This window comes from Saccostrea echinata, unplaced genomic scaffold (assembly GCF_033153115.1).
Source record: "Saccostrea echinata isolate AGI-Se365-2 ecotype Australia unplaced genomic scaffold, CSIRO_AGI_Sech_v1 ptg000002l, whole genome shotgun sequence".
Classification (NCBI taxonomy): domain Eukaryota; kingdom Metazoa; phylum Mollusca; class Bivalvia; order Ostreida; family Ostreidae; genus Saccostrea; species Saccostrea echinata.
The window spans coordinates 886,343-898,650 of record NW_026889751.1 but is presented as its reverse complement, the minus strand read 5'-3'; the positions used below and the strand labels follow the sequence as shown (position 1 = coordinate 898,650).

Genomic DNA, 12,308 nt, shown 5'->3' with positions numbered 1-12,308 from the left:
GTTCCTCTCGACCAGGACTATTTCCCTCGGCTTCGCCTCGGGAAATAGTCTTGGCCTTGGGGAACTGGAATCTTGATAACTCCCTAAATGATATATTTTAACTGTATAAGTATCCACCGTTCTGGTCATGAAAAGCATTTCTAGATATTTAATACTGCAAAAGTTATGTAGTTCTATTCTGCAATCTAATGAAAAAAATAAACATATACAAAGAAAATTAAATTTCTGTTTATTTCAAAAATTAAAATCATCACAAATTGTGCTCATTCAAAATTCAGTCAAAATATGATCTATTCATGCAGCTTACATTACATTAGAAATTCAACACATGCATGTTTATCAACAGAGGTTGATATAATATTATATTTAGCATTGTTTTAATACATGTAATTATATACACATCATAAAAAAGTGTCTTTTTATATTATGCTCACACATAGCAAGAGGCTACTCTAACTTACACAATAAGTCAACACTCTTCTAAACTAACTCAACATGAAAACACATAATGAGCTACACTACTTACACACATATTGAGTCACTACACGACTATTACACATAAAAATAACAATATTAGCACTCAAAATGAGCTACACTACCGCAGGTAAAATTCTACATTCCCAACACAAAATGAGTCCCATGCTACATGTAACAACACACAAATCAAAATAACAATACAAATATATGTATTACAAATACCTGTAACAATATTAAAAAACACATTGAGCTATACCAGTAACACACATAAAATTATACATTCCCAACACATGAGTCACCATACTACATGTACAACTCACATGACAAATAACAAAATTACCACACATAATAAGCTACACTACTAACACACATGTCAAGTCACTACAGAACTAACACACATGTCGAGTCACTACACTACTAACACACACGTCGAGTCACTACAAAACTAACACACATGTCAAGTCATTACAGAACTAACACACATGTCAAGTCACTACACTACTTACACACATGTCGAGTCACTACACTTCTAATATATACCTTACAAATAACAATTTTAAATCACACGAGTTATACAAGTAACACATTTAAAATTATACAATCCCACCAGTCACCATATTATATGTACAACACACATAACAAATAACAAAATTACCACACATAATAAGCTACACTACTAACACACATGTCAAGTCACCACAGAACTAACACACATGTTGAGTCACTACAGAACTAACACACATGTCAAGTCACTACAGAACTAACACACATGTAGAGTTACTACACTACTAATATATACAGTAAAGCTTTTTTAATCTGAACACCACTGGTTCCAAAGAAATTAGCTGGATTAGACAACATTCTGGATTAGACAACATTTAAAACAATTGAGTCTACTGCAGGTGACTTAAAGTTAACACTGTATTAGTCAAGATTTTGGAGTACACAACATCCGGATAGGACAAGTTTCACTGTATATTACAAATAACAATATAAGAACATGAGGAGCTTTAACAATAACACACATAAAATTACATATTCCCAACACGTAATGAGTCACCATACTACATGTACAACACACATAACAAATAACAAAATTACCACACATAAAAAGCTACACTACAAACACACATGTCGAGTCACTACACTACTAACACACATGTCGAGTCACTATACCACTTACACACGTCGAGTCACTATACCACTAACACACATGTCGAGTCACTATACCACTAACACACATGTCGAGTAACTACACTTCTAATATATACATTACATATAACAACATTAAATCACATGATGAGCTATATCAGTAACACACATAAAACCAGAAGTCTGTGAGCCAATGCTCACTGGTAATACCCCCACTGTGATATGAATATACACTATCATGTGAATATACACAAGTTCAGCTATGGACAGATGCACATATAAACAGGAAGTTGACATCAGATTCATACAAAAATGAATCCCACCATATGACAATTATGCCTCAACAAAGAGTGTGCTAAATTTCAAGCATCTGCAATGAGTTGTTGCTGAGAAAACTTTGACAAAAATTTGTTCCATATTATACAGACAGACGCACAGTTAAACAGGAAGTTGACATCAAATTCAGAAATTAATCCCATTATATGGCATGCCTAAACAAATAGTGTGTAAATTTTCATGCATCTGCAATAAGTAGTTGATGAGAAACTGCAACAAATATTTGTTATATATGGTATAGACAGACACACAGATAAACAGGAAGTTGACATCAGACTTGTACAAAAATAAATCTCATGTTATGGACAGACAGATAAACACACACACAGCTAGACACACAAGGGTAAAACAGTATCCTTCAGAGCAAGAATATAAAATTATACATTCCCAACACATGAGTCGCCATACTACATGTACAACTCACATAACAAATAACAAAATTACCGCACATAATAAGCTACACTACTAACACACATGTCAAGTCACTACAGAACTAACACACATGTCAAGTCACTACAGAACTAACACACATGTCAAGTCATTACAGAACTAACACATATGTCAAGTCACTACAGAACTAACACATATGTCAAGTCACTACATTACTAACACACATGTCGAGTCACTACATTACTAACACACATGTCGAGTCACTACAGAACTAACACACATGTCGAGTCACTACACTACTAACACACATGTCGAGTCACTACACTAATAAAATATACATTACAAAAAGCAATATTTACACACATTATGAGTTATACCAGTAACACACATAAAATTATACATTAATTCCCAACACACGAGTCACCATACTATATGTACTATCATACATGTATAACAAATAACAAAATTACCACACATAACGAGCTATACTACTAACACACATTTCAAGTCACTACACTACCATTCATATAATGATATATATAATTGAGGTCATATAAGGAGTCAATACATTTACAATAGAGTCAACATGCTCCTAAAACACACTAATATTAGGTCGTTATAGCACTTGTTACATGTACTTGCACTTGAATCACTATTATGACAAAAGAATTCTTTAGATGTATGTGTAGTTGTTATTTAATCTTTGTCTAGCTGTTATGATATTTTAACAGCAAATTTTATACTCTTTCCTGCAAATTCAAAGATTGTTCTGCTTTCTGGAGGGGCATTCGAACACTTCAATTGACCATGATCAAGTCATACTGACTTATTCCACTCCACATTGGCATTCTATGGCTGTTTTTCTTTTGTCCACACATTCTTAACAAATGGAACTGAAATACATATATAATAGAACCATTAAAACTTTTACATAAAAATGAAATAAAAATATATCAGTGATCAAGTTTCCAATCTTAATTAAGACACAACAACACTTCTTTAAAAGCAAAAGGACAAGAATAAATTTTAAAATTAAAATTCCTAAAACAGCTAGTTAACATTTTGTGTATTTGATTTGTATTAAATTATTATATCCTTTAGAACATGTTAGCCTTTTGAATTATTGTAAATGTATAATATTTAGCATGTACGATATTTGGCGGAAGTTGATTATTGAGCAAGTTAGCGGGGATTTGATTTAGAGCATTTGTTAATGTTCTTCTTTATGTGTATTTGTGCAAGACATTTAGCGTTGTACTTGAATTAGCGGACATTGCTTTCCGACAAAGGCACTAAAAAGAATACACAGCGAAATCTAATACGTTGACAGTATATTCACAACTTAACACTTTCTGAAATTTTGGGTTATCCTTTTCTTTTGCCCTTGCCTTTGGTTTCCTATCAAGCTTTCCAGTTTAAAGTGCCAAACTTTAATCTCATCTTGTTCTATAATTTACATATCAAAAAGTTGGAATCTTTATAGTTAAGACTATATAAGTACTCACAGAATACATGCATCTAAACAAATAAGAATTTTTTTTGTATCCAAGCAAGTCACTTAAAAGAATATTATAAATGAAAACATTCAACAAGCTACACAATTTAGATTCATTTAGCTTTTCCTGTATATTTATCTGTCTCTCATTAGTAACATATATTAATAAATGGAGTAAAATGAAAGATCTAATTATGTTCCCCAAACGAAGTTTGGGAACATATTGTTTTTACTCTGTTTCTTATTATTATTATTATTCTTTTTTTCTACTTTCTTCTCCGGTACTTTTTTGTCCGGGAGTGTTCTCATAGAACCACTCATCCGATTGACATGAAACCTTTTTAGGGTTAATAGGCATGTTGTGTAGGTGTTCGGAATGAAGGTCATTTTGCGCGCACATGCATGCATGTGCGTGCGCGTGCAATGAGTGAAATGACTGATATACTTGATGAAGCCGTAACTTTTGTATTTCTTGATGAATTGCTTTGAAACTCAAAATATAAAGATATATTAGTAGTCTAGACAAGATAACATGGTCAAATTAGCATGAACTCACGCGCATGCACGTGCGCTCTTCTCTGATTGGCTGATACAAAAATCTCAATAATTTCCTTGTTTTTTGACAAAATACTTTGAAATTTAGAATATAAGTATATATTATAAGATGCTACAACATGTTATATAGGAAATTTCTTGAAAACACGCACATGCAGGTGTGCTGCAATCTGATTGGTTGAAACTTTAAATGTCTATAACTCCCTTGGTTTTCAACAAAACAGGATGAAATTTACGACATGGATAGGCACATAGAGCTCATACAATATGATACTATCAAAATTGAATGCAAGGCCATGCATGCGCGTATGCTGATTTCTGATTGGCTAATACTTGAAGGGTTACATCTCTCTTATTTTTCAATGAAATTCTTTGATATTTAACACAAATGTATGTATTGTGAGACACTATAAGAAAATTAATGTGCAAAATGCAGAAAACATGTGCAAGCACATGCGCTGAAATTTGATTGGCTAATACCCATATGGCTATATCGGAGTAGTTTTCCAATGAAATACCCTTAAAAATAAAGTATCCATTTATATTACAAAAGTATTGTCTAATTTATTGAAGCTTGTAGGGAATGGGGCATTATAAGGGATTGGGGAGCCGTTTGGGGAACATCTGTAACGGTTCCCGTTACAATTAGCACTAGTTTTAATTACACTAAAAGTCTACCAAGTAACAGTAATATGTAATAATTAATTTTACATGTTTCATAATGTGCATAAGGAGATGGGTGAACAAGGCATGAAAGCCTATAGCTTCAAATGTATAAAAGTCATATTCAAATACTGAGTTTAGTATTTAGAGTAAAGCTCTTCTTATTGAAAGGTATAACATTATATTACAAACAAAACTTTTCTGTGGAAAATTCTTTAAGCAAAAATCATTCTATGATAAAAAAAAAAAAAAAAGTGGTATTCTTGGGGTTCAAACCCAAGCAATGAAATTAAATCCTGAATATCAGTTTTTTTTTCTTAGAGACTAACATGCTAACCACTACACTACATACATGTAGCTCATGACAAAAATGGGCATTTACATATGTAAATCACGTTTAAAAATGTGGCTCTTGACTAAATGGATTTCAAATATTTCTCTGAAAGATATGCTGGGTTTGACGCTAAGGCACATCTGACTAACCCAGTCTAGTAAATGCATGGTCCAGTCGTGTTAAATGTTCAATAACTAGCCCGACTGGTCATGTGGATGAAATAAATGTTAACCCTCATTTCAGTCTTTCAAATAAATGCTCTAAAAACTTTAAATTTAAAGAAATTTTCTTAATTTTCCAATTGCAAACACAGCCATTGCTCTGAAAAAGAAAACTTTCCTGCATGACACAATTGCTATTTTTTGAGACCAGCTGTAATAGACAAGTCACAATCGAAACCTAAGCTTTGTTCAGTATCATTTGGTACAAATATTCATTGAATAATATAGTTTTTAATTTATTTACGTGTATATTTATGGTAATAATTTTATTTAAGTTCCTTGAATTAATGTTCTTTAAAGCTTATAACATTCGCATGTTCACTCATTGGGCTGCTACCTATGGGCTCAACAGTCTGTCAAAATGTATACATGAACACATGGGAGAGATACACTGTAGTATGGTTTCGAAACTTTTTTTTCCATTATAATAGCAGGTTATAAATAGAAAATTTTCAAGTTTGGTCAGGGCTAGTGATTTTATGGTCAGAGCTAGTAAAAATTATGGGAAGTAGCCCGACTGGTCTTGTACTCATAAAAGTTAATGTCAAACCATGATATGAATGTTGTTGTGACATAAAAGTCTATTTTTTAGAAGAGTTGGTCATTTCACCATGTTTTACGAAAAAGGAAAAGTTTTGAATATGCTTCGAGTATAATCTTACCAAAATATGGAGTAAAGACCTACTCATATTTAAAAAGTATGAAATAGGAGGAAAAAATGACCATTTTTGCAATCTTTTGGTGTGTATCTGCTATTTCATAGATCAATAATATTAATCTTTATAAGATTGTAACAAATTGCAAAGATTTTACATAAAGTATACATTAATGTTACCTGAAATATCAAAGAAAATTTTGACATGATTAAGATTTAACTTTTTACATCTTTTTTTGTCACACAATAGGCATTTACTTGCCTTGTTTGCCCATCATCTTTATAAGTAGATAAGGTTTATGATTCAGAGGGCATCTGATAATCCATCAATAAAATGTAAAATGATAGAAATAACTGCACTATGCTCACTTTTTTCCTCCCAGAGCTCTTCTTTTCATCTTCAATTTCTTCCTCTTAATTTCCCTCAACTTTTTCTTCTATTGCAAGTTCTGTAAAAAAAAAAATCCAAATCAATAAACTACTAAACTGACAAAAACTCAATTTGTCAATTTTCGGATTTTACCAGATTCATGAAAAATCTTGGCATACTGAACCTTTCTAGTGATTTATCTGAGGAAAGAGTGGTTAGTAACTTATTCATTTTCATGTACCTGCTTGACTTTGACAGAAACATTTTGGTACTAGAATGTGAAATACATACTTTCGTTATTACCTAAAATATTTCCATGACCTCAAATTCACCTATATTTCTTGCTGCTATTAAAGCCTTGTCAAGAAATAACATGTTTCCCCTATAACAGGCATCAATTAACAAGGTTATGATTCAAAGTTTCAAAGTGTGCAGCTTGATTCACACAAAAGAAAAAAAAACTTGACTGAACAGATTTACAAGTACTTGCAAAGAAGACTAGAAATATATCTTGATCGACATTTTCAGCCTAAGATAAAGTCAAGGCATAGTCATGTAACATGTAACATTTTTCATGATGAATTACCTATATACAGTCCAATCTCATTTTCTTAAACTAGATGACTCCTGGGTTCCAGTAAAGAGTACTCAAATACCACTTAATCATACAGTGAAACCTGTGTAATCCGACATGCACTGGGAGACAAATTTTTTGTCGGAATAGATAGGGTGACGGATTGCTCAGTGTAAAAAAACATAGAAAAAAGTAAAATGGGAATGAAATTTAACGTTGGAATTTACAGTGTGACGGATTGCACAGGTGTCAGATTAGACAGTTTTCACTGCACAATCATATAATTATGGAGATAACGAACAGTAATCAAGCTCAAGAGTCTATAGAAAAAAATACAGAGCAAACAAGGACCACTAAAAACATCAGAGGTGGGATCAGGTGCAATATAGGAGTAAACATCCTCTGCCAATCAGTCATATTTGATGTGTGCTCCTTGTCATGATCGGGAAAACGGAAAAGTCTGTAGACAATTCAATGTGTAAACAGACAATTCAATGTGTAAATAATGGCCAAACAATTAGTATTAAAAACATCAGTCCGCATTCAACTTACATGTAATGATAGATTGTTTTTGCTGACAAGGTCATTGTATCAACCATAGCTAATTACAAACATGCAAGTCACTACATCCAGTCAAAGTTGATGTTTTGATATTTTTTCTCAAAATATTTATGAAAGAATAAGATAAGTACATGGTAATTTTGTTGACTTGAAGAAATACATTGATGGGGAAGGGGGGGGGGGGGTATTGTGATAATAATTACCTAGTCCTTTTTCATTTTGCCTTTTTCTTTATTTCTTTCCCTTTCTCTTCCGTTCCACCCTCTGGCTCATTATCTTCCATCACTTCATCCCCCTGAGAAATGGTTTCCAGTACAGATAAAGTGGTTGATGAATGACTTACTCAAAATTATGGACCCATGATATAGTTGTTGTAATAATGTTACATGACACACACTGCAAGTCACTGTGCCCTGTAAAAATTGTTACATTCTTCATTTATATTTAAGGATCAAGAACTAAATAAGAATTCATTCTTAAGTTTTACAAAAAACTATATAAATCAGGATTTGAGAGGGCTTTGTAAAAATACTGTGAGATACATAATGTAATAACCTTGTCCTTTCTTCATCTTGTCCTCCTTGTTCTTCAGCTTTTTCTCCACTTCCTCATCTTCTTCATTAAATCTTCCCTAGTAGCTGCTTCTAGTAGAAATAAATACCAATAAAATAAATAAAATATATCTTGACTCAAGAAACAGCAATGGTTACACATATTATAAAAAAAAGTACATTCTTAGAATATTTGTGAAGAACTAAATAAGTATTTTAGCTAATTAAAGTAAAAGACATTCCTATCAAATAGAAAACAAGAAGTCTGTGAGCCAATGCTCACTAGTAATTATAATTCCCGCACTGATTTGAATTTGGTATGGACAAGCACAGGGATAAACAGGAAGTTGACATCAAATTCATACAAAAATGAATCCCACCACACGGCATGCCTAAACAATTTAAAAGTGTGCTAAACTTTCAAGCATCATCCTTAATAGTTGTTGAGAAAACTGTGATGGAAATTTAGTACGGACAGATGGAGGGATAAACAGGAAGTTAACATCGGATTCCTACAAAAATACATCCTACCATATGGCATGCCTAAACAGAGAGCGTGCTAAAATATCAAGCACCTTCGATGAGTAGTTGCTGAGAAAACTGCAAGAGAATTTTGGTAAGGACATGGATATAATAAATATGACTAATTTAAATCATGTTTCTGTTGTTCCATATAAACTTTGATCCTCTTCTGTGGCCCTACCCTACCCCTAGGGGCCATGAATTGAACAAACTTGAATCTACACTACTGGTATTTCAGGAAGCTTTCAAATACATGTAAATTTCTCAATTAATGAAAAATTGGTTACTTTCACTGGGTTAAATTTTCATGATTTGAGGGGATTTAATTTGTGGTTGAAAAAAAAAACATATGACACCATATCATAAAATTTCGATATTTGGTTTCACTACAATGTATACTAGTAGCTTAAGACTGGAGGTTTTTTTTTATTTTGCCTACCATGAAATGAGACCTTGATTTTTAAGGTTTCATTTAAACATGCATCTTTCACTTCTAGAGTCACAGCTTTGTAATCGAACAATCTCATTACCTATTTCAAACATCTTGGATTGACAAGGTGCTAGGAACAAGAATTGAACAGGGACCTATTGATTATAATGCGAGTACCGACAACAACTACCATCTAGGCTACTGTGATTTGTCAGTTTCAGGAATTAAGATAAGGGATATTAATAATGAACACTTAAGTAATTATTGCAAAAAATAAAGTCTAAACATTTGGGAAAGATTATAAATTCTAAATTAATTCTCCTGATTTAGTTAAAAGTTTTTGTTAGAGACTGATAAAGGAGACTTAAATTTTCAATTCAACTTTTCAGCATGATGTTTTATACAGTGTAAGCATGGCCTGACTAAATATAAGCCTGAGATTTTCTAATGTCAGGGTTAGACACTAATGCTAGTTAGCACTTAGCAGGTAGTAAGGTAATTCTGAGTCAAGTTGGCACTCAATTTTACGACTGACTGATGTGAAATTAAACATTTTAGTGATTATGATTTAGTCCTGTACAAACAATTAAGGTGGATTCCGCCCAGAATTTCGTTGGATACCAAGGGTATTCCACCGAATCCACAAATTCCAGGCTCTCAGAGATTCTGCCTAAATTTAACAGATTCCAGTCATCAAATTCTAGGCTGAATTTAGTTCGGGGGAAAATAGCTGGAAATTATAAAAAGAAATACTTTGGACAGTTGAAACGGAATCTATATTCAGACGAATCCTGTTATTTCAATTCTAAGTGGAATTTCAATTTCCATGCAGGCAGAATGTCAATTTCCAGGCTGAACTAATTTACATTTTCGCATCAAATTTCCAGCTAGTCTCCACTTGGTTAATGCTTGGTCTCTGCTTATATTGCTTTAACATTTATAGTAAGTTTTACGCCTGGAATTTTACTGAGAATTCTGTCTTGATTATGCCTTTTTTCCAGGTGGAACATTTTGTACAGGGTATGATACATAAAGAAAGATGTCAAACGTTTTGAGTGTAATGAACGAGATCAGGAATATGTTCATACTTCCTGCATGATCACGAGATTTTAAAAAATCTTTGGAATAAAACACTTCAATCAATCATGTACTTTCAAAAAACTATAAAAAGTACATTGTAATGTTTATTTTTAAATAAATCATTACAAAACACTGATCTTTCCTTTTTTGACGGACTCATGTGAAGTAGTAAAAGAAGGACATGTTTGTTGAAACACCCTGTATTAAAGAGATTTCAACGCTTATGTACATGATGTATTTGTTTAATCATTCATCCCACCCCAAACAAAATAAGAAGCTTTTTAAAACAATTCTACTTACGCATTAAAAGTACTGCCATCTTTTTTCTACTGGTGAAGATTCAAGATATAATTAAATGGGTTTAATTTGTGTTTACTGGCCAATAGTTTTAAACACCATCTGCCGGAACCTTGAAGTTTTCCTGTATCACCATGAACCTAAAAAAATTGATGTTATATTTCAGTATCACAAAACATCCATCCTAAAACATTCATAGACAGACATTACACACACACAAACTTTCCACGTTCCCTTTATGTTCATAATTTGAATCATAAATTATGGATTTGCTTCATCTTGCACTGATTTAAGTCCCAACATTGTTTAGTTAAATAAATAATACAGGTAAAAAGCATGTTTTACTGACCATGCTGACAAATAATACATTAGACAAAATTAATACATGTATCGATCATGCTATCAATAAAATATGAAAAATGTGTGCATTTTCACACACACTTGAGTGTAAGTTGACTGACTGCTTCCAAAGAATGTACATGTCCTCATTCATGTAATCCTGTTCCATGAAAATAGTTTTCATTCATACCCCTTCATAAAATGACACATGCATGTCACTTACATACTGCAAGACCCTGTCGGCCTGTGTACATTGAGTACACTACTTTCACTTTGAACTTGAACTTGACTGAATACCGATTTCGACCTCGTTTGTGAATTTTTGTGTACATATTGAATCCTTATGTAAAAATATATTCAACTTAGCTTTGAATTAATAAATAATATAAATTGACACATTAATTGAATTTATTCGCTACATACATGTAACTGTAAACAACAGGATCGAGGTATGAGAATTAGCTGTATGTTCATAAGGGGGGGGGGGGGGGTACTCCCATATGAAACTGTCTGGGTTTAAGGGTCTGGTTTTGTGTTCATCCAAGTGAAACTCGTACGAAATAAAAATCTCAATATTTTAATAAATACTTCTTGCTTACTCTTGAAAACTGACCTATGACACCTTCCATTGGAAAGCTGTCTTGACATGTATGCAGTTTGATTGTCACTTGCAGTGTCATGCAGCAATAATGTGCATATTACACTTGCAGGACTGCACAGCTACAGGTCTAACAGAACAATAACATGACATTTGTTGTATATGTGCAGATAGTTGAACGTCATGGGTACAACTATTTGTTTCGTTCCTAACAATACTGTGCGTACTTTTTCCATAACTGTCTGTTTTTCATCAACTAGGCATGTCCGCCATGCGAAATCGGGGGGCTGCCATTCCGGTATTGAAACCAACTGACTATTTCTGTAATCTGATGTCTCTAGTACCTCGATTACACAAAGCAATTAGAGAGATATTTCGTTAAACATCTCCAGCTATTAGAATGTTTCGATCTAAATGTTTAATATTGTTTATTATAAAAGTAACATCGATGTTTACCTCATATCAGGGAATGCTCCGTCTTCGATTTTACAATGGACAGATAAATTAATACGCGCCCAGTTTTAGCAGTTCCGACTGAAATAACGTCTGTTATTTCTTTTGCAGGTAAGGCTGTTAATTACCTTTTATCAAATAAGCATATTAATCCTACAAATGTAGGACAATGTCATATAATATTGAAAAATATTGCACGAAAATTAAGAACTATAATCACTCAGCGTAGTTTATTTCTGAGGTCTGTCATGCGAT

At 32.8% G+C, this 12,308-nt stretch overlaps 1 long non-coding RNA gene across 1 annotated transcript; it reads right to left on the bottom strand.

Annotated features, from left to right (window-relative positions):
• Positions 1-212: 212 nt before the first annotated feature.
• LOC133204654 (uncharacterized) lies at positions 213-12,085 on the bottom strand. Its single transcript, XR_009723588.1, has 6 exons — positions 12,057-12,085; positions 10,667-10,803; positions 8,339-8,427; positions 7,987-8,196; positions 6,648-6,727; positions 213-3,248 (listed from the first exon to the last, which is right to left on the bottom strand). It is a non-coding gene; the product is annotated as an uncharacterized LOC133204654 (long non-coding RNA).
• Positions 12,086-12,308: the final 223 nt, after the last annotated feature.